The sequence below is a fragment of the Bos taurus genome, chromosome 7 (assembly GCF_002263795.3).
Source record: "Bos taurus isolate L1 Dominette 01449 registration number 42190680 breed Hereford chromosome 7, ARS-UCD2.0, whole genome shotgun sequence".
NCBI classification, from domain to species: Eukaryota; Metazoa; Chordata; class Mammalia; order Artiodactyla; family Bovidae; genus Bos; species Bos taurus.
In genome coordinates, this window is record NC_037334.1 from 88,395,040 (window position 1) to 88,415,082 (window position 20,043).

The 20,043-nt window shown below is 38.7% G+C and overlaps 1 protein-coding gene across 14 annotated transcripts in view; it reads right to left on the reverse strand.

Annotated features, from left to right (window-relative positions):
• The window catches only part of MEF2C (myocyte enhancer factor 2C), a 179,129-nt gene that overhangs the window by 148,364 nt on the left and 10,722 nt on the right, over positions 1-20,043 (reverse strand). For 8 of the 14 annotated variants that reach the window (XM_059888102.1, XM_059888101.1, XM_024994142.2 and 5 more), the window contains exon 1: positions 8,077-8,319. The gene's annotated coding sequence lies outside the window, so the exon portion shown is untranslated. 14 annotated transcript variants of the gene reach the window in all.

The window sequence follows — 20,043 nt, forward strand, 5'->3', positions numbered from 1 at the left end:
ATACTTTCTACTTAAGGCTTTCACTTAATGCACTTCTACAACAGAAGGCCAGTTTTAGAAAGGTATGCTGGCAATAATTTGACTCCACTTCACACAAATCAGAATTCTACTACAGATTGAAAGGAGCCATGGCAGCTAGAAATTATTTTTTAATAGGATTTTAAAAAATCACGTTGCTAATGGTTGAAAATGTAACTGGTAATTAAAGAATGGTTTTAACAATTTTTTTTTTACCATATTTTACAAGAAGTATAAGCTTTCACACTACACTTTCAAATGCAAAGAATATTAATGCAGATATTTAGAAACTGATGTATTTTGCATGGTAATAAATACACTATCCACAACACACCTTTCAAATAAAGAACATAAACCAAATCTGAAAACTAAAGCCCGCATTTTCTCTCTTTGTATTTTGACCTCGTAATCATTAAAAGTGTGAGTGTTTATCAATAAAAGCGACTGAAGTGCCACATATTGTGGTAGAACATTGCTATTTCCCCGAGATAAGTACAAAAACCACTCAATGTTAATTTGCATCACAAAATGACCTAACATATCTGGAATATAATGCACAAGCTTCATTGAAAAGATGTCATTATATTTTTCTCAGCAAAACAAAAAAAAATACAGACATCTGATTGGGCCTGTGTGTGCTGGAGGAGGGGAGGGTGGGGAAGAGGGCTCATTTTCTATCTTACACCTATTGTTTTAGGCATTCTAAACTGCTCTAGGGGAAGCAAAAAGAAACATGCTGAATTCACTTTGCAGTTAATGTCTCAGTGATTTAAGAGGCAGAGTTTTCAAGTTAAAGAAGGGAAACCTTATGCTTTTCCTTTCCCAGAGCGAGTGCCCAGGAAGAAGGCCCTCTGGTCCTTAGCCTACGCAAGGGGAAAAAAGGACATTACTTGGGGCTGAAATCACTCGGAGACATAAGTGGGGAAGTTTAAGATGTGGCACTGTGTGCTGTGTCTGGTCTGCAGCCAGGAAGTTTTCATTTTGTAGCTCTGCTGCCAGTACCTGCCCTGCATATTCAGAAATAAAAATACACCAGAACTCAACCTCAGAAACTGTGGATGTTACAAAGAATTAAAAGAGTTTATTTTTCTTTCTTTATCCTGAGTGTAATTACTGTTTTTAAAAAGAAAAGAGCTGAAACTATAGTAACTGGAGGGGTTTCTTTTTTTTCCCCTCCCCTTTTAAACTCCTCAAACTACCTTCCCACAAAGCCATTTAAGTTAAATGGTACATTTACAGACTCACCTACATGAAAGATATAACTTAAAACATCTGCTTAGACACGTACGTTCTGTTCAGATATAAAGAATGTGGCCAGAAAGCTGAAAAATATAGGGCCATTATATTCTTAAAATGTGTGTCCTTCTGTGTGTGCGTGTGTTCATTCATTAAAGAGATTTTTGACTGCAATTAGGTAGTCGGTCCTATAAAGGTTTCCTTGTGTGACCATGATTTCTAAAAATAAAATGCTCCAGTGAATATTTCTGCTAAATAATCACATCTTCAAAAATTACTTTAAAGAAACCCCAATCCCTCATGTTACATTAAGCAATAATACCAGCTTCCAGAATAAGCCTTGGTTGTATACCTCACGCATGGTCAATAATTAATTAGAAGGTTAAAAAAAGTCATGTTTACTCTATTAAGTAGGAGACTAATTTCCTTATCTGTCCCCACTTATTTACGCTCGTGAATCTATTTCCTAATTTTGCAAATAAATAAGCATATCTAAAGGCAAAGCTGCCTATTTTCAGGGTTCCAGGAAAGATGCATTCTCGAGCTATCATTCTAACTTGCTGAAAGAATCACAGACGTGTGAGAAAGTGAGAGGGATAGTTGTTAGCTGTTTTTAAAAATACACTTCACATTCTATCAAGACCATTATCTATCGCTTTTTATATCCAATATGCTAGAGATCCATGGTATCAAAGAACAATTTATATGAATTCTTCATGTGCATCTTATCTATGACAACAAGATACAAGAGGAAAACCAGACCACACTCAGGCTAGTCTTTTGGAAAAAGCAGGTTCTCACCAGGGACTGCTTCAGAGATCAGTATCTCCAGTCTCTAGAAACAAGTTCAAGGTACTTTACTTAAATCATTACTAGAAGATTTGCATTGTCATTCCACATGAATCGCAACCACTTGCAGGATGAACAACACCGTTCCATTCATTTCAAACTTACAGCATTAAGAATTAATAGTCTCTATAACATCTGCATTATTAAAGAGTAATGATTCCTGCAGAAATCTGCCTGTAATAGGTTTACTGTTTCTATTGCTTGTAAGATCACCGATTTCCTTTATAACGTTCTCAGAAGACAATCTTCATGTATACTTTAAACTTTGTTTACAACTGGCTATATTTTAAAAATAAATAGAGATTTAACTGAAGCAATATAATGACAATGTACAAGAATGCTTTATGGTGAGGACAAATGAATGCTACTCGTATTACCACCTCACACCCAAATATTTATATAACAGGTATATAATTTCCATATTTAGTAGGAATATGACTTTCCTTTTTGTAGTTAATGTTAAAATAATTCCAAAGAAATGTTAGATAATACTATATTGGATAATCTTCTTTTTTCTAATGATATTCTTTGTTACAGAATTTTCCATAATTATTTTTCTTGCACAGACAAAAACTATTGATGCTATCTACTTATTCTTAAGAGAGGTCGCGAAAGGGTGCTTTTAGCTCTCTTTATGTCTCAACACATCTGTAAAATAGTTACTATTGAGATCTTGTTTTAAGCAAAATTAATTCCAGTGGGCTTTACAGAAGTTAATATCAAGAGAACAAAATTTTCACAGACTATTTTTCAGCATAGACTTTTTTTCAGTGTGAGAGAGGTTATCAACAAGAATTGCTTTTAAGAAAAACCTGACAGTTTCCTTTGCTCGCTAACTATAGCAAATGATCAGAAATTATTTTCTTTCTCATGCTGTTATTCACTTACATACTTGCTTCAATTCTCCAAGGGAAGAAATGTGGCTCTTGTGGGAAAGGTCCACCCCTTTCTACATGTTTGCTTCCTTGAACGAAAGGAACACACCCCCTAACATTCTTTGAAATGTGTCCAATATGCAAAGAATTGGAATAGCACTGTATTACTGACCAAACTAGAAAATCTTAAATGAGTCAAATATTGTTAAACTGCGTGTGTTTGGGGACAACTAAATGATGCATACAGAGGTAACAGAAATGAACTATGTTCAGCCTCTGCCTGGTGTCTATGTTTGGACACTCAGAACACTTGTAAGTGTTAATGGAAGAAACCTGTGAGTGTTTTTGTGCACCTGTGTACCTATGACAACTCAGGAGGAGGTCCATAAATGTTACAGGTTTCTGAGTGCAGCCTTTGAACTTAAGACCCATTAGAAGAATGGTTCCTCTTTTTCATAAATTCTTTAAGGAAAAAAATACCCAGAAAGTGAAATATCCATCCTTCATAAGTGGAATCAGAAAGTTGTCTGAAATCACGTAAGTGCATGAATATTGAAAGTCTATGCTCACTCTCCTCATGACAGAAAACTCATACCAAAGTTGGTATCCTTTAGCTTGTGCGTTTGACAATTTTTTGGTCATGAAAATTGTCCTCTAACAAGTTTTCCTTCTACTATGTAGAAGCCAATGTTCCAAGAGCAAGTTATTTCTATTCTTATTGTCTAAAAATGTGATATACTTCATATTTGTAGGTATCTATACCTTTATCTTTACTTTTTCCAAAACCCTCTTTTCTAATTCCACTTTTACACAGAAATTTCCAAGTGTAAAGACACCGAGTGAGCAAAATTTTATATCTTTTTAAAGATATTCAGTATTTAAATGGTTAGTCCCTTTGCAATTTGTTCATCAGGCACTTGCTGATGAACTCAGCTATACAATTTTCAGGCCTACAAAATGGAAGCTCTGCTACTCTGCCTATGTTTTATCACTTGGAATAAGAGTGAATATAAACAGTGAGTATATGAACTGGCGCTGATGGTAATAAACTTATTAAAACTTAGTAAGATATTGTTATGGTCAAAGAAAACCTGCAAGTGTACCACAAATCCATTCAGATGAAACATCTCATTCACTGGAATTTCCTATCTTATTATAACAATGCACAGAAAATTAAACACATAAATATTAATTTTATGTTATCATAGAAGATGTAGGCAATGAAAACGCAATGTTTACATTTATGGGTGACTCATTAGTGTTTTATTGTGTGAAACACTAGGAGGCATCAGTTGGGTAAAAAAGGACTTCAATTTTTAAAGAAGCAAGAAATTACTGTAGAGTTGGATGCATAAAAAGTAGGGGTTTTCAAAATGTTATTATGTAAACCAAAACTTTTTCTCTGAAATAAACTCTGAAAACATCGCATTTTGTTGTAAAGAATGACCTTTGTAAAATATTCATGAAATAGATATACTTTGACCAAGAAACACCTATGAAGATCTACTTCAAATATATAAATTCATTAACTATGTAATTTCACATTTTTGTGAAGAATATATCTGGTAACAGAATAACATAATGGCTATTGACTACCATGCATTTTCTGCTCGGTTACTCAATACCGTGACTGTATGTTTTATTTCTGGCAAATTCTGTTTTGTGCTCTCTACAATGCCTCAGAAAATGTCTACTGAAATTAAACCTTATAGTAATAATTGCTTCTCATAAGCATCCAGAATTTGCAGTCTGTTCCAAAAGAAGTGATGGAACTTGAAAGCAATGAGGATGTACATATAAAGTACATGTTTTTCCTTATTTTACTATTGAAAGCCTGACGCGTTTGAAAACTGAGTTTTCTACTGTTTGAATGGCTCTTCATAATGATAAAGCAACAGGGTCGTGGTATACTTATCTAGCAATCATTTGAAATTGGAGTGTCTTGCCATTTCTCAACAATCAGCTTTTATCTTTGACCTATCAAAATAACATGTGAACTGCGTAATCCGCCTTTTGTAAGGTGCACAGACTCTGTTGTCGCTCCTGGTTTTGTGAATTGCCTCTGTAATCTGGTTTGATTTCCTAAAGATGACAGATCTCGGTGAACAGTCAGGCTTTACTGAGTGCAGGGCAGTCCACGCGCCCATGAGATTAAGGTACAGTGTTGAGGACGGATCTTAATCACCTACCCTTCCACATGCAGCACACAGACTGAGCACCAGTGATTAAATCTTTTCATTGTGTCCAGGCAATCACTGTATTCATAAAATGAATATGTGCATTTTTATAAGTTTTAGATATTAATTTGCGTGGTGTTTTCTCAGAGGATGTGCTTTGGGAAAAAAAAAAGTAGAACTTTATTAATAGTCTTTTTAAAGTCCTCTCTGTGATCCTTAATTGCATATGAAATTCTTCCATGTTATTCTGAATCATGTCTCTGAAGCCAGGGTTCTCTATTTAATAACTCTTTTTTTGTTGTTGTTATGAAGTACAAGTGTCGCTGCACAGATATTTCCCCATTTTTGTCACTTTCTGAGATTTCATACACTCAAAATATACCGCATGTGGAGTTGGGAAATAAAACCACAAAATATACTACAATAAACAGAAGAAAGTTTTGAAATATAATGTTAACAAATGCCAAGGAGTTATTTAACTCAGTTGTTTTATAAAATAAGTTTAAACACAATAAATCATTCATTGAAAAGATATGGTTGTAGTGTTATACAGTTTATTGATCTGGTAAAGTGAGGGCCAAGGAAGAAACTCATAGACATCTGAAAAATATAAAACATGATGCTTTTCCAGGATTCAGTTTTGAATCATTAGATAGTCCCTCTGCCTCTTGGAATGGACCATTTCCCCTAGATTTTGAAAACTGAATATGTTTACAAAGAAGAAAAGAGGCAAGGTACAGTAAACTCCTTGTTATTTAAATTTCATGTATTTAATTATAATATGTTTTTGTTCTGAAGAGTTCACATATATGATTGCATACTTTTAAAGTATGAACAGCTCCGGAAAGCTCAAAAATTGACTTATTATTATAAAGTGCTCATTTGTTATTAAAAACTAAGAAAAAAAATTTAATAAAAGTTACGTCTTTAATATTGTCTTTCACTATATTCTACAGCAATCAGAATGTAATTAATGAATGAGGTAAAATACTGTCTTTAGTAAGAAGTCTGGAAAATATGCCATAAATATTCCAAAGCTGCATGAATTACATTAGTAAAAAACAGTAGATTTTTATAAAGTTTAGTAAAATCCGAAGGAAAAATAACTACCACCTATTGTCTCCTTAACTTGGCCAGGGGACCATATTTTAAACAAACACTGAGTTTAAAGTATGTTTTGATGAAAACTTTTAGGATTGAGTTAGAAGTCTAATACATAGCCAAATATACTTTCCTACAAATAGAATGAGATATTTGATTTTAGAGATTTGTTTTCCCTATTGAGATAAGACATTAGATAGGTACATCTCATTTTATCTGTCAAGTTCTGAATCTACTTGCTTTAGGACTACCTCTTTATCTTGATAAATAATTTCATGCACACACTGGAAGACAATAATATGGTTTATTAACTGCACAATATTCAACCAAAACTGCCTGTGCCATATTGGTACATATTCAATGTTCTCAAAGACTGGCCAAGACTGATATTATTTTATAAATTAAATGTTTTAGTTTCAAATTGGAGATTGTAAATCTCTTTAAAGCTAAAATTAGTATGCAACGCAGAGGTTAAATGGGGTTCACAGGTGGTCACATTTCCATGTCTTACCAAGTCCCTAGGGATCAGAGTTATTATATTCTATATAAACATCTTTACTTTGCAACCACAATTCTATTACAAGGTGCCAGTGAAAAAGAGGCTGGTCACTCTTTTTGACTGGTATAATGAGGTAGCTAGAGTTCCTTTCATAGCACTTAGAAAATACATGCAGTCACTAACCATTTCACAAGACAGTTACTATTAGAGTTAGAATCAGATTCACAATAGTAAAATGCACTTTGTGTCAAAGCAATTCTCCACTGAGGACTGGTTAGAGAACTGGCAGAAAGCCTGATTCTACTTATTATACTGTCAGCATTTACATATAAAGGAATTTTATACAAAAGACACACATTCCTAAAATGTGAAGAAAAAGGGCTTTTCCCCAAAATGGTAACTACTGGACCTAGAATAGTCAGACATGTTTCAGACATAGAATTTCCTTTAAGAATAACTAGCCATATTCTGGGAAGGACATAACACTACTATTAAATTTAAATACTTGCATAATATTTAATAACACAACAAACAATGTGCCACATCCGTATATACTTCCTTTGTGCCCAACTTTATCACTGAGTTTGGTAACTTTCAGCCAAAGTCCAAACAGATGGCAATTTCAGTGACTTAACCTTACTTGTTTTTAAACAGCTATGTATCTGACTTGACCTAAAGAGCAGTGATATATACTGAAGTCTCAACAAGAATTGTGAAATGTGTAGACTACCATGGCCACTGTATCACATTTTGTCCACATTAGCCCTCATCAAGCCAGCACTTTGGTAATGGAAGGAGATGCACAAAGGTATACTCTGACAGACAGCCATGCTTCAGCTCAAACTAATCTCAAGATTTAGTGGCTCAGAAGCATAACCCAAAGCAAATCAGAGTCTCTGGTGGGACTCACAGGAGCATCTTTCCATGGTGAACTGCCGGCTAAATCTTAAGGCATGTACTTCAAGGTCACAGAACATTCTGTGAAATACTAAAGTCCACCAGGCTCCACATGCTCCACCATAGCAAACATGCTAATGACGTGCACTAACTTCATGAAACTTTAAACACACCAGTGTGACAAGAACAAGTCAGGAGTGATTTCAGCAACTGATAGCAAACAGACAGGACTATCTAAAAAGTTACTTTTAGCCACACACAAGAAAATCATGGAACCTAAGGAAAAAAAATGCACAACAAGCCTCAACTTCAACCTTCAAAAAGGCACAGCGGTAGACCCAGTGCCGTGGAATATACTGATGCAGATTTCAGAGACAATACCCCGGCTATTTCTATTTCCTGGAGAAATGTCAGAGGTACTTACATGAAGGAAGAACCGATCAGATTAGTCCTTGGGATATTTTCCTTTTTCTTAGAGAGAAAGAGAGAGAGGAAAAAAAAAAAAAATAAAACACGACAACAGTAATCTTTACTTCGTCCAGCCTTGAAGTGCTTCTCCACCTGATTCAAACATGCAGTCACGGCGACCCACACAGAACCTTCAAAGTCAATCCAATAGCAGCCCGAAGATGTCTGGGTGTACGCGTGTGCTCAAGTGTCTGACTGCGAGCAGAGCGAGCAGAGCTGGAGAAACGATGTGTGTGTGTGCGCGCGCGCGAGCGCGCGAAAGGAGCGCGCGCGCGGGGGAGGCACGCGCAGGGCCGCGCATTCGCGCGCGCGTGCGCGCGCCAAGGCCGCTTGGAGGAGTGAGGGGAGGAGGAGGAGGAGGAGGGAGGAGGAAGGGGAGGAGGAGGAGGAGAAAGTGGCTCTCGGCGGCCAGCCGGATTAAAAGTAACCAGACTCGTCCAGAAAACTGCGTCCAGGAAGGAAGTGACAGAAAACGAGTGGGAAAAGGAGAGTCCGCTCACAGCCTTTGAAACATAGCGTCAAAAAGGCGAGGGGCGGGGGGAGTGGAAGGATATTGGGAGGGGAGGCGGGGGTGGCGAAGAAAAAGGAGCGCACGGCTTGGGGTTCTAAGAGGCCCATCCCATGAAGCGCCTCTTGCCTTCTTTTCCTTTATTTTATTTTGCCCTTGCCTTTGCGAGCGCTGCCTTTTTTTCCCCTCTCCCTCCCTCACAATCCCAAACCGTTGACTCCCTCTCTCTCGCCTCGCGAGCTGGAGAAATCATCAGTTTCACTCTTGCAAAAGGGGGGCGGGACCAGACCTTGGAGCAATTTTTTTTTTTTTTAAATAAAACAAACATCCAGCAGTTCCCTCCTCACCCCTCCAGTCTCAACTAGATTGATAAATTACTCCACTACACTACTTTAATTATGTATATGGTATGCAGAATAAATCACTGAACATCAGTACCTCAATCAAGCACTTTTAAATGATAATTGCATCTTGGGTGAATCAATCTTTCCATTCCTGACATTTTGCTAATTTTAGTTTTACGGTAGGGTAATGGCACATGCCATACGCAAACCTAATGACAATCCTTTATTGCTCCAGCTGAAGACGACACCGCAAGCGCTGGCTCCCGGCTCTCGCTCTCTCCCGGCGCCGCCGAGGACGCTCGGAGAGCCGAGTCTCCGGCTGCGGCGCGCTCCCTTCCCCGGGGGACGCAGCGAGCCAGCCAGCGGGAAAGTCCTTCTAAAGTCGGGATCTTTCCTCTGACCAATAGGAGCGCGACCCTAATAGTTGCTCTTGTGACTTCCCCCGCCCCCCTTCCCGTTTGGAGACGCGTTAACCACTTCATTCTTCCACTGGTCTGAGCGCTCCTCCGTGACTCACGCGTAAAAAGCTCCGGTCCAGGATGCCTGCACCACTCGATTCCAGCGCGCGGTTTTCCTCCACGCCCTGAATACGCGGGGTTTCGGCCCCGAGAGCTTGGAGGGCTAGAAAGGGGGCCGAAACGCTTCTCAACTGGTAGTAATGTACAAAATGATAAACGCATGACCGGCATTTGAAATCTTGACTTCATCTCGAGCCATGAACTTTCTAATCAGGTTAGAAATATTTACCGAGGCGGCAGCTTCCCCGGAGGTTCCCCCCGCCCCCCACCTCCCACAATCTCTCTTCCACACCTTAGACTGGATTTTCTTCAAGGCATTAACATGTAAACTAACCAACTTCCCAAATGCTTTAGGCTTCCCTATCCGATAGCTGATGACTTCACTTATCCTGAAGAGTTTCAGCTGCACAGGAAGCAGCAATAGAGACTGATAAGATACTTGTGCTAAGGTTTGAGCACAGCAAACACTTTTCCTTATCAAAAAAAAAAAAAAAAAAGGGTTAATATTCAAGATTTAGGAAAGGTTACTAGAATTGAGCACCTCCTCTCCCTAGCCAATTACACCACGCCCAATTAAGCCAAAGATAAAATATACCAACTAGTCCACAAACCATGAAAAGATCAAATTACATGCCAGTAGAACTATGGACTATATAAAATGTTTAAACCAAATTAAAAAAATTTTAATATCGTGAAAAGAAGGGAAAATACATTGGGGAAATTAAAATGTGGATGTACAAGAGTACACAATAACAGTATACTGAAATATCTAGCTAATTAAAGATATTTCCTCACTTAAAAAAAATTCCTTTCAGCACTGTGTGTTTAACCCAATGACTAGATGCATTTCCCCTTAAGTTCTGCACTGTGCCTCTAGTCTATTTTAATACATGAGGGCAGTGTGAATCAGAAAGCCTCCGTCTTCATTGTTGGGCTATTTGATCTGAGTAGCTTTTCTCACAAGAGTGGGTTCAACATTTAGGTGTCTGCCCCAAGGCTTCACTTGAAAGGGGAAGGTTGATTTTACAGGCAAGTACAACTAGCTCATCACCATTATGACTATCAACCCAGATAAGATGAATCTTTTGCTGTTATTATAAGAGAGCATGGCAAACTGTCACAAAGCAAAAACCACCTGAAATACTATTATTTCTTGCAGATTAATACCTACAATATATTTGTTGGCCTGTTTGTTTTTCATCTGGCGAGTTTGTTACTACCATGAATTTATTTTAATAATATGGCAGAGATAATCTATATTAGGTTTTAATGTAAGGTACAACTTCTAAAAAAATCCAAAAATATAAAGGTGCATTGACATTTTTGAGTATTAAGGTATGTCTATATATAGTGGTAAAAGGAAATTAATTTTTCCAGATTCACAAATGTCCTGACAAAACAAATTATTTGTAGGAACATTTGTTTATTGCATGATGTCTGATATTAATGTAATGAAGTGTACCAGCTTATTTTATAGGAGCAAATAGACATAGGCAATAGATGATTTTTACCACAGTACACTTTAGTTTTATTTTCCTTAAAAAATAAACTTTTTACCTTTTAACATTTTAAAGAATTATTTAATAACATTGTAACAAATCCTATAACCCCACGTTGTGGATAATTTGAAAATAAGATCTGGATTGATCTTATTTGAAAATAAGATCTGGAAAATAAGACCGCAATTGGCCTTTTAAAATATAGAATATTCCCCTCAGCAGATTTAGTTTCTTAATTATGTGTGACCCAAGTTAATATTAGCATGAGTTTCCTTCCCATGAGCCTTTACAGTTGAAGTGGAACAGAAGAGGTTGTGCAGAAATACACAATGGAAGAAAGCCATCTGAGATTTAAAATTATTTACTGGTAATCCAGAGTGGTTAATCCAAGGCGTGCTTTGTGTTCATCTTCAAATGCTTCTGAATTTTTTACCAAAATCATCCTCATTCTCGCCATCAAATGGCACTTTGCTAGGATCAAAATATTTTCTGGTGCAGGGAGGAGTCTGTCCTACGTGTTAACAGGCCTGGATTCTCTGGTTCAAGGTTTTTGCCTAACTAATGAGTGTGTCCTTTCTGGGCTTCAGCTTGCTTACACATTAAATGACTTCTTCAATCTATTCCAATTCTGTGATTGGAAAGTAGAAAATTCTTATATTCTTTAAGTGAATTGGAAGCTAGTGGCCTATCCTGTTACATAAAAGGTGATGATATTTCTTATAAGAGAAAATGATGTCTGGGATTGAGATACTATTTAAACCAGCTCACCCCCTGTCCCCAGTCACCAAATATTGCTTTTAAAGTAAGTATCATTAAGTGTTGTATTAAACATGTAAATATATATTAAGTTTTTTTCCCCAAAAAATAACTGTTTAGCAATATATTTAAATAAAGTGCCACAGAAGGTACAGAAAGCATGACCCTCAGGATTTAATTCTAGGGAAAGCTCATTTCTAATTTCTGGTCAAGGTTGCATATCATCTTACTCCACCCTCCATTCTTTATTAATTTCCTACATTAAATCAGCAGTCTACCTGTACTCTGGGGTCTGCCTGCTTTTAAGCTTGGCCTACGCTGGGTGTAGCTCTTGAAGTGAGCTTTAAAAAATTATCCTAAAGTAAGCTGGGTGGTTGCCACAGCAACCCACCCTAAACTGAAGAAAGTCTATAGATTAATCTACCCCTCAATATTATTCAACTGTGTAGTACCTGTTCTTCAGCCAGAATACTTTCAACACAAACATGATTAACACAGAAGTTCAGATATAAAAAGTAGTAGGATAGAAATTCCAAGCACATAAAAAATGTTATATCTTTTTTATAGTTACAGTAGATATGATATACATAACTTCCCCTGAAATGGATTCATCGTAAAACAGACTTGTAAAGGTATGCCCTAAAAGGTGACACGTGAGCTTTAAACAAAATGCTATGGTATTGCTATATAATAGATCACATAATGGTTATATAACACTCATCAGTTTTATACATGTTTACAATATAAGTACCTAATGACAAAGAGTTTGGCGGTTTCACCTTTATGAATTAACTTTGTGATGGATGATAATAACAAATGTTAAGCACTCACCACATACACATACAGTCATTTGCCTTCCATTCTTCACTTCATCTCTTCATAGAAGTTACTTCACAGTTTGCAGCTCTTCTTTGGCACCTTAAAAATGCAAAAGTACAAGGTAAATAATTTAAAAAAATGTTAAAGAATGTTGATATTAAAATACATTCAAATTAATTTATTTCTGAAACTTCTAATCTGAAGAAACATTAATGTTAATTCTAATTTTAAACCAAATGAATGTGTACTGAATATAAAATAATTCAAATGACCATTAATTGTGACAATACTTATAACCTTTAACATAAATAGTTCCAAATAGATAAATTTCAAAAATTCTTTAGGTACGGCTTTAGTTCATTGCATGGTATATACACCATATGGACTGCTTGTGATTGAGAAAATCTGCAATATAAAAAGGATTTGTTATTCCAAGCCAAGGTTTAATCATATCCTTTATCTCATTTAAAGATTCAATATTTATCTTTATTTTAATATCTAATGAAGAATTACAAGGAAAAAAGTCAAATCCATCATATTCCAAGGTAACAAAATTTGTCAGGTTGGGATACTGAAGTTGCAACTAAAGTTGCTAAAAGGGCTTATTTTATATCCTTAAAGGCCAATTTTAATACTTTGGGATTAATGATGTGAATTTTGAGCTCAGACAAGTGCTCATGTATTCTGGTCTCTGAAGCCAGCTTTCAGTGACTCTGAGCACACAAATGACCTTTCCCTTGGCTTCAGAATGGGTCTGGTCTTCCCAACTGTGGGACAATGAAGGTCAATAACCATTTTCCCATTTGTATTAGCAAGAAGATTTTTTGTAGTCTGGAGTCATTAAGATTTATAAAGCTTCTAGATTTGGGTTGACATCCTTAAGATTGATTTTTATTTTTAAGTTGCTTCACAGTCAAGGAGACATGAAGAATTTTGACCACTTTTATTTCAGAGGTGTTAGCTCAGTTTAGTCTTTTAGACTCAAGTCCATAGTGAGTTAGTCTCAGCTTGGTTCCCTTTCTTCAGCTCTGCTTGGTTTTTAAAGTCTATTAAGTAGGAATCATAATACACATCTCCCAGGGCCTTTTCACCTTACAGAAATGCAATCTCCATGAAATAATGTCTGAAAGATATGTTAAGGCTTTTAAAAATGCCACTACAATTATGATACATTTCTTCCTTTTCCTGGCTCAGTATGCCCAAATAAGGCTTGATCACAAATTTGCTTGCGAATGTGTAGTTCATTAAAAAAGTATCCATATGCATGGCTAAATTTAATAGACTTTACCTTTTACTTACAAAATTGTTAAATGTTCTTCGGAACATTGATTCTATTCCATTTCTTGAAATATCACAGAAACCTTCAATTCAAAGAATGGATTTTCACACTTCCCCTTTTAACTTTTTTTTTTCTTCTAGATACCCGTGTGCCCTTTAATTTTAAAAAGATCTTTACCGGGGGTAGGGATGGGGGTGACAAATACCGCCCTGCGTTTTTGGTGCCCACTTCTTTGTCTGGGGAATGGCAAGAAGGGGACTGGGATCCCGTACTCAAGAGCCCCTTTTAAAGACCCAGACCGGGGACGCCTCTGGTTTCAGCAGCTCCCTCCGCTGAGTTATTGATTGCAGGCAGCAGCAGTCCCTCAGGTTGATTTGTGTGGAAAGTGAATCCTCGCTGGATAGGCGTTCAGCAGAGGCGCCGCAGCCGCAAAGCCAGCCAATTATTGCCGGTCCTCCCCTCCAACCCCGCGCTCACTACCTACACACTCCTTGCTGTGTCAGTCTCCACTTCCCCTCTACCCACGATCCACCCCCCCTCCCCGCGCGGACGGAGCCGAGGGGGCGGTGGTGGGGGGGCTCCCTCCCCGGGAGCGTTTCTAGAGCTCGGAGGCAGCTCGCAGGGGGTGAGTGCGCCACGTGCGAGCGCCCCGGGCGAGCAGGAGGCGGGCTCCGGCCCTTCTTGGGGCCTGCTGGGCCTGGGCGCGCGGATGGGGAGTTCGGCCGGGCGTGCATCGGGTGGCGTCTAACAGCGGGGCCGTCCGGGCTGGGGTTGGCGGGGGTTGGGGAGGGGGGCAGGCAGAGGGCCGGTGGCTGGGCAAGGAGGCCACGTTTCGGGCTCCGGGAATGGAGGAGGACGCAGACGCTGGTGGGGTGGGTTTTGCAATCCAGAGGGGAGCGGTGGCGGCGTCAGCAGAGTTGCCCTGTTGGTCTGGGATGGGGACCTGGAGGTATTTACCCTGGGTGGGCGAGGGACAGCCCCGCAGACTTTTCGGGGCGCGCTCCGAGCCCGGCACTGGGCGAGCCAACCCACGCACGTGCACAAAGCGCTGGCACGCGGTCGGCTGCGCCCGCGGCCGGAGCGCTCCAACCCTGGGCGAGCCCGGGAGAGCGACCGCGTGGTGCGCGCCGGTCGGGCCGCCGCCCGGTTCCCGCGCCAGCCCCGCCTGCTTTCTCACCTGGCACGCAGACAGGAAAAGGACGGGGTCCCCGAGGCGGATTTTTTTTTTTTTTTTTTTTAAGCTCACGTTCTCGGGGGTCCAAAGGACCGTTTTAAAAGATGAACAACCAACCATTGGCTTTAGCAGGGAAGCTGCCTCAGTGCATGCGTTCGCATCTTGGCCAGAGAAAGGCCACCAACTAGCTACAAGGAGAAATGGGATACGAGGGAGAAAACGCACACTCAAAACCCCCTAAATGTTCTTCCCCCTTTCTTCTCGCTTTACTGGTTTGCACGTGAGAACCGTGCGGGGATCGCTTGGCTAATTATCATCACGAAATGGAAATACCTGTGCTGTGTTTTGATCTGTCCGTGGAGCTCTGGGAAGATAACGTGCTCCAAAGTCATGGTGGAGTGCCTGGCTGTGTCGATCAAAGGTGTAGAATGTTTATCTTGTCACGCCCTTGAAGCTATAAGCGGCTATCAATATGGCAGCCCCGGGCGCATGGGGTTCTTTCAGTTAATTAAACTTATATAAAATTTAAAATCAGCTCTTCAGATACACTAGTCACATTTTGGGTGCTCACTAGTGGCTACCCTACTTGACTGCCAGAGGTTGACCGTTTCCATCAGTACCTAAAGTTCTGTTGGGATGTGCGGCTGTAGAGGTTTAAATGAATATGGGTAAAAGAAAGAACCTGCTTTATGACACAAGTCAGATTTTAGGACACTCTTGGCATTTGTGTTTCTTGGCACTAGTGTGAAAAGTTGTCAAGTCAGAGTTTCAGTATCTTCCTGCTGAAAGAGGTCTTAGGAAACACTTAACACAGTACTTTTTTACAGAGAAGGGAAGGTAGATGTGTGCCCCCAAATCATGACATCAATTTGGAAAGAAGATAAGGTCACCTGACAAGGTATAGTACACTTTCTGCCAGACCAGGCCCATTGCCTGGAGTTGGTGAGGCAAATTAACTCTACAGAATGGTGACCTGATGGAGGATTTTAGACACGAATACCCTTTTACAAGAGCAAAATATTTCTAAGTATTGTTCCAAGAAGAAATTCCATTTAATAAAGAATAAAGTGTGTGAGAGTAAGTAGGGAATAACACTATCTCTCAAGCTAAAAATGTATTATTGGCAGTGTCATGGATTACATATAATGCTTTTTTAAAGAGACTAATTGGTATAACATTGTGATTAGTTGTACTTAAAAATTCTGAGGAAATGGAATTATATTTTTAAAGTAATAGCTAAAAGCACTCTTAAGGTCAGGGAAGAAGGTATGATATAAAGTGAGAATTGTTAGCAAAGCATAATCTTTCTCAAATTCAATGAGGGTATTATCAAATACATTGATTATGTCTTAGACTCATCACTAGCATGGCATTTGATTTGAAGTGTATGTAACATGAACAAAACCTAATTACAAATTACAGTATTTGAGAGATGAAAGACAAAACATCATACAGATTTAGAGGCAAAGCACAAACTTTCTAACTTCATTGCTTTGATTGGTTGGTTTTGCCATGATTATCCCCTATGTTTCTTACTGTTATTTCAGGGTGAAATGTTGGTATTAATTTTGGTCGTTTATGGTAATTAGCTTTTAAGTTAAGCTGACTCATTTGAAAAGACTCTGATGTTGGTAAAGATTGAAGGCAGGAGGAGAAGGGGATGACAGAGGATGAGATGGTTAGATGGCATCACCGACTCAATGGACATGAGTTTGAGTAAGCTCTGGGAGTTGGTGATAGACAGGGAGGCCTGGTGTGCTGTGGTTCATGGGGTCTCAAAGAGTTGGACACGACTGAACTGAAGGACCCCTAAGATTTCAGATGAGTACTCATGAGTGATAGCTAATTTTTAAAAAATAACAAAATGTTTTTTAAAGCTTGAATTTCTCCTGAGCTGATGTGTATTTGAATTGTTGTCTGTCTTCTTTTATTAATTTACCATTTGCATGTGGTTCATGGTAGAAAGCGTTCTTCCTAGTCTTCTGAAATCTGATAGCCTAAGAGAAAATCTTGTAAATTCCTGAAGTGCTTGCAGTGTGCTAGAAACTTCAACCTCTCCATGGCTGACTACTGAAAAGGCTAGTCTGGCTAGGGAGAATATATGTGACCAAAAGATAATTGGCTCTATCCTATGGGAACTGTATAGTTAATACACAACTTATTGAACTACCCTTTGTCTCAGTTTCCTCATGGATAAAATATAGAACAGAAAGTGCTACCCTCAAAACTTTGTTATGAGCATTCAGCAAGAAATTCAGTGTGAAGCACAGAGCTGGGAAAGTGGTCAACTACAGTAAAAGTTAGCCATTCTTATTCTCCAGCAAAGAATTTCTACTTCTCCACCATTGAGTTTCATTTTCACCCATACCGGGTAGTCGCACTAGAAAAAGTTGGAGAAGTAGGTTGTCATAAGGCTGAGGATTAGTTCTGGATAAGCTCTGTTTGTGAATTTTGCCTTCAAGAGATAGAGATCTCTTTAATCCTAAAAGTTCCTGACTCAGCGGCTGTAGGTGGCTTTATTTCCCTTTCACAGGCATCCTGAGAGAGGCTTCCTTATGCTTGTTAGCGGCTTGGTTGTTGAAAAGGCACTGGAAACTCCAAGTCCATCCTCTATTCACCCTGGTTGACCTTTTTATGCTCTTGTCAGCCAGGAAAACATTGATATCTTCGGTCTCCCACTAGCTTGAATTCTTCAGGGCAGAGCCTGCTCAGATTATCTCCTGAGGTCATTCCAAATGTCTGATGGCCATCTATGGCAGCAGGGCTGGGTGGAGGCCTGCCGGGAAGGAGGAGCCCGTGGAATGTCTAATGGTGCCTTCTGTTCAAGTAGAAGAACTACTCGAAGTAGTTCCCTGTTGGACTCATGATCAACTTTACAGCTATATCTAGGAGACTGTTTGCCACTTCTTGAAAAACAGAAACCATAGCATTTTGCATTTTTTGTTTGTTTAATAAAGTCCCACTTGGGATGTGTATGATTCCTATTGATGTCATGATAGGTATAAATATGGACTACAGGAAAAAAACAGACTAAAGATCATTAATAAACAGTTTATATCTGGTATTCATGTTAGCTGTCCTCATCAAGAACACCAAGTTAAGGGGAAAGATTCTTGAAAGGACAGAATAAAGCTACCACAGTACCTTGTTTCTTCTCTCTAGATAATTTTCACCTTGTTTCCTCTCTCTAGATAATTTTCTGAATGATGGTTTTTTACTTAGCTGAAAACTTAAAAAATTATTTCTAAAATATTTCATTTATAAGCTAAATTTTCAAACCTAACCAAACAATATAAAATTGTATTTTTTTCAAGAAGGCAAGATCATGCATAGATATATATGTTTGCAATACTCACTAGATTTAAAAACAAAAAGATACATATTAAATCTATATTTCAGTTTACTAGAGAATTAATTTGCGTTATTTGGGTTGCAGTCTCTATTTTGGCATATGATGAGAACTGAAAGTAAAATGCAATAAAACTTTTAAGTTAGTGATTAAAACCAGTTTGTTTTTAGCAGTGGATACTAGTTCACTGGGGCTCACTAGTTCCCTGGTGGCTCAGTGGTAAAGAATCTGCCTGCCAGTGCAAGAGACACGTGTTCAGTCCCTGGGTCTGGAAGATGCTCTGGAGGAGGAAATGGCAACCCACTCCAGTATTCTTGGCTAGGAAATCTCATGCACATAGGAGCCTGACAGGCTACAGAGTCGCAGAAAGAGTCAGACATGACTTAGTCACTAAATAACAACAACTAGTTCATTAAGTCAAAGATCCAAACCAAAGAGGTCTAATATCTTATTGAAAAATTTTAAAATGAATTTGTAGCTAAATATTTCTATATCAATAATATTCAGATTTGTAATACAAATGTATTTGTAGTATATGTACAAAAATATTACTATCTGTTTAGAATGTGGGTGGGGCTTCCCTGATAGCTCAGTTGGTAAAGAATCTGCCCATAATGCAGGAGACCCTGGTTCAATCTCTGGGTTGGGAAGATCCCCTGGAGAAGGGAAAGGCTACCCACTCCAGTATTCTGGCCTGGAGAATTCCATGGACTGTGTAGTCCATAGAGTCTCGAAGAATCGGACACGACTGAGCGACTTTCACTTAGAATGTGGGTTGAAATAAGTTCACAGTGCATAATGACCATTCACTACTTATCAGTGTTGGATCAATACTCAATTAACTCCTTTATAAACTTTTTCTTTTTATCTAAATAACAGTCTCTTAGAAGGTACTACTATTCTCCCATTTTATACATGTTTAAAACTGAAGCTTAGAGAGGTAATGCTACCTGCCCCAAGTCACATAACTCTTAAGTGCCAGACAAAGGACGTGAAACTATGTTGGTTTGTTTCCAATAGATGTCCTTCTATTATAAGCCCAATAGGGCTTCCCTAGTGGCTCAGACAGTAAAGCGTCTATCTGCAATGCAGGAGACACGGGTTCGATCCCTGGGTTGGGAAGATCCCCTGGAGAAGGAAATGGCAGCCCACTCCAGTATTCTTGCCTGGAAAATCCCATGGACCGCGGAGCCTGGTAGGTTACCGTCCATGGGGTAGCAAAGAGTCGGACACAACTGAGCGACTTCACTTTCACTTTCACAGTGCTTACTGCTTCATTATACTCATAAACCTTTGCTCACTTATAGGGATGATGAGAGCAGGGCATGATATAATTGACACTTTTTCCCAACCAGAAAATATTTTACAAATATGTATCTAACCCTGTGTCATCCTCTTCAAGATAGATGCCTTAGGAGGTTATTTGCTTATTTCAGTGATGAAGGCTCAACAGAAATATCCTTAGGAATTTGCTCTGCAGTCTTAACAGTCTGATTGTTAGCAAATCATTATCATTAAGGACGAATTTGTTGCTGAAACTAAATCCAAACCAAATGTAATGAACAAGGTGCTTGATAGAAACTATGATATGATTATAAAGCACCAGATTATTTGATATATGATATTGGTGTCCTAAATTGACACTAATCACAGATACAAAAGGGAAATTTCAAGGGT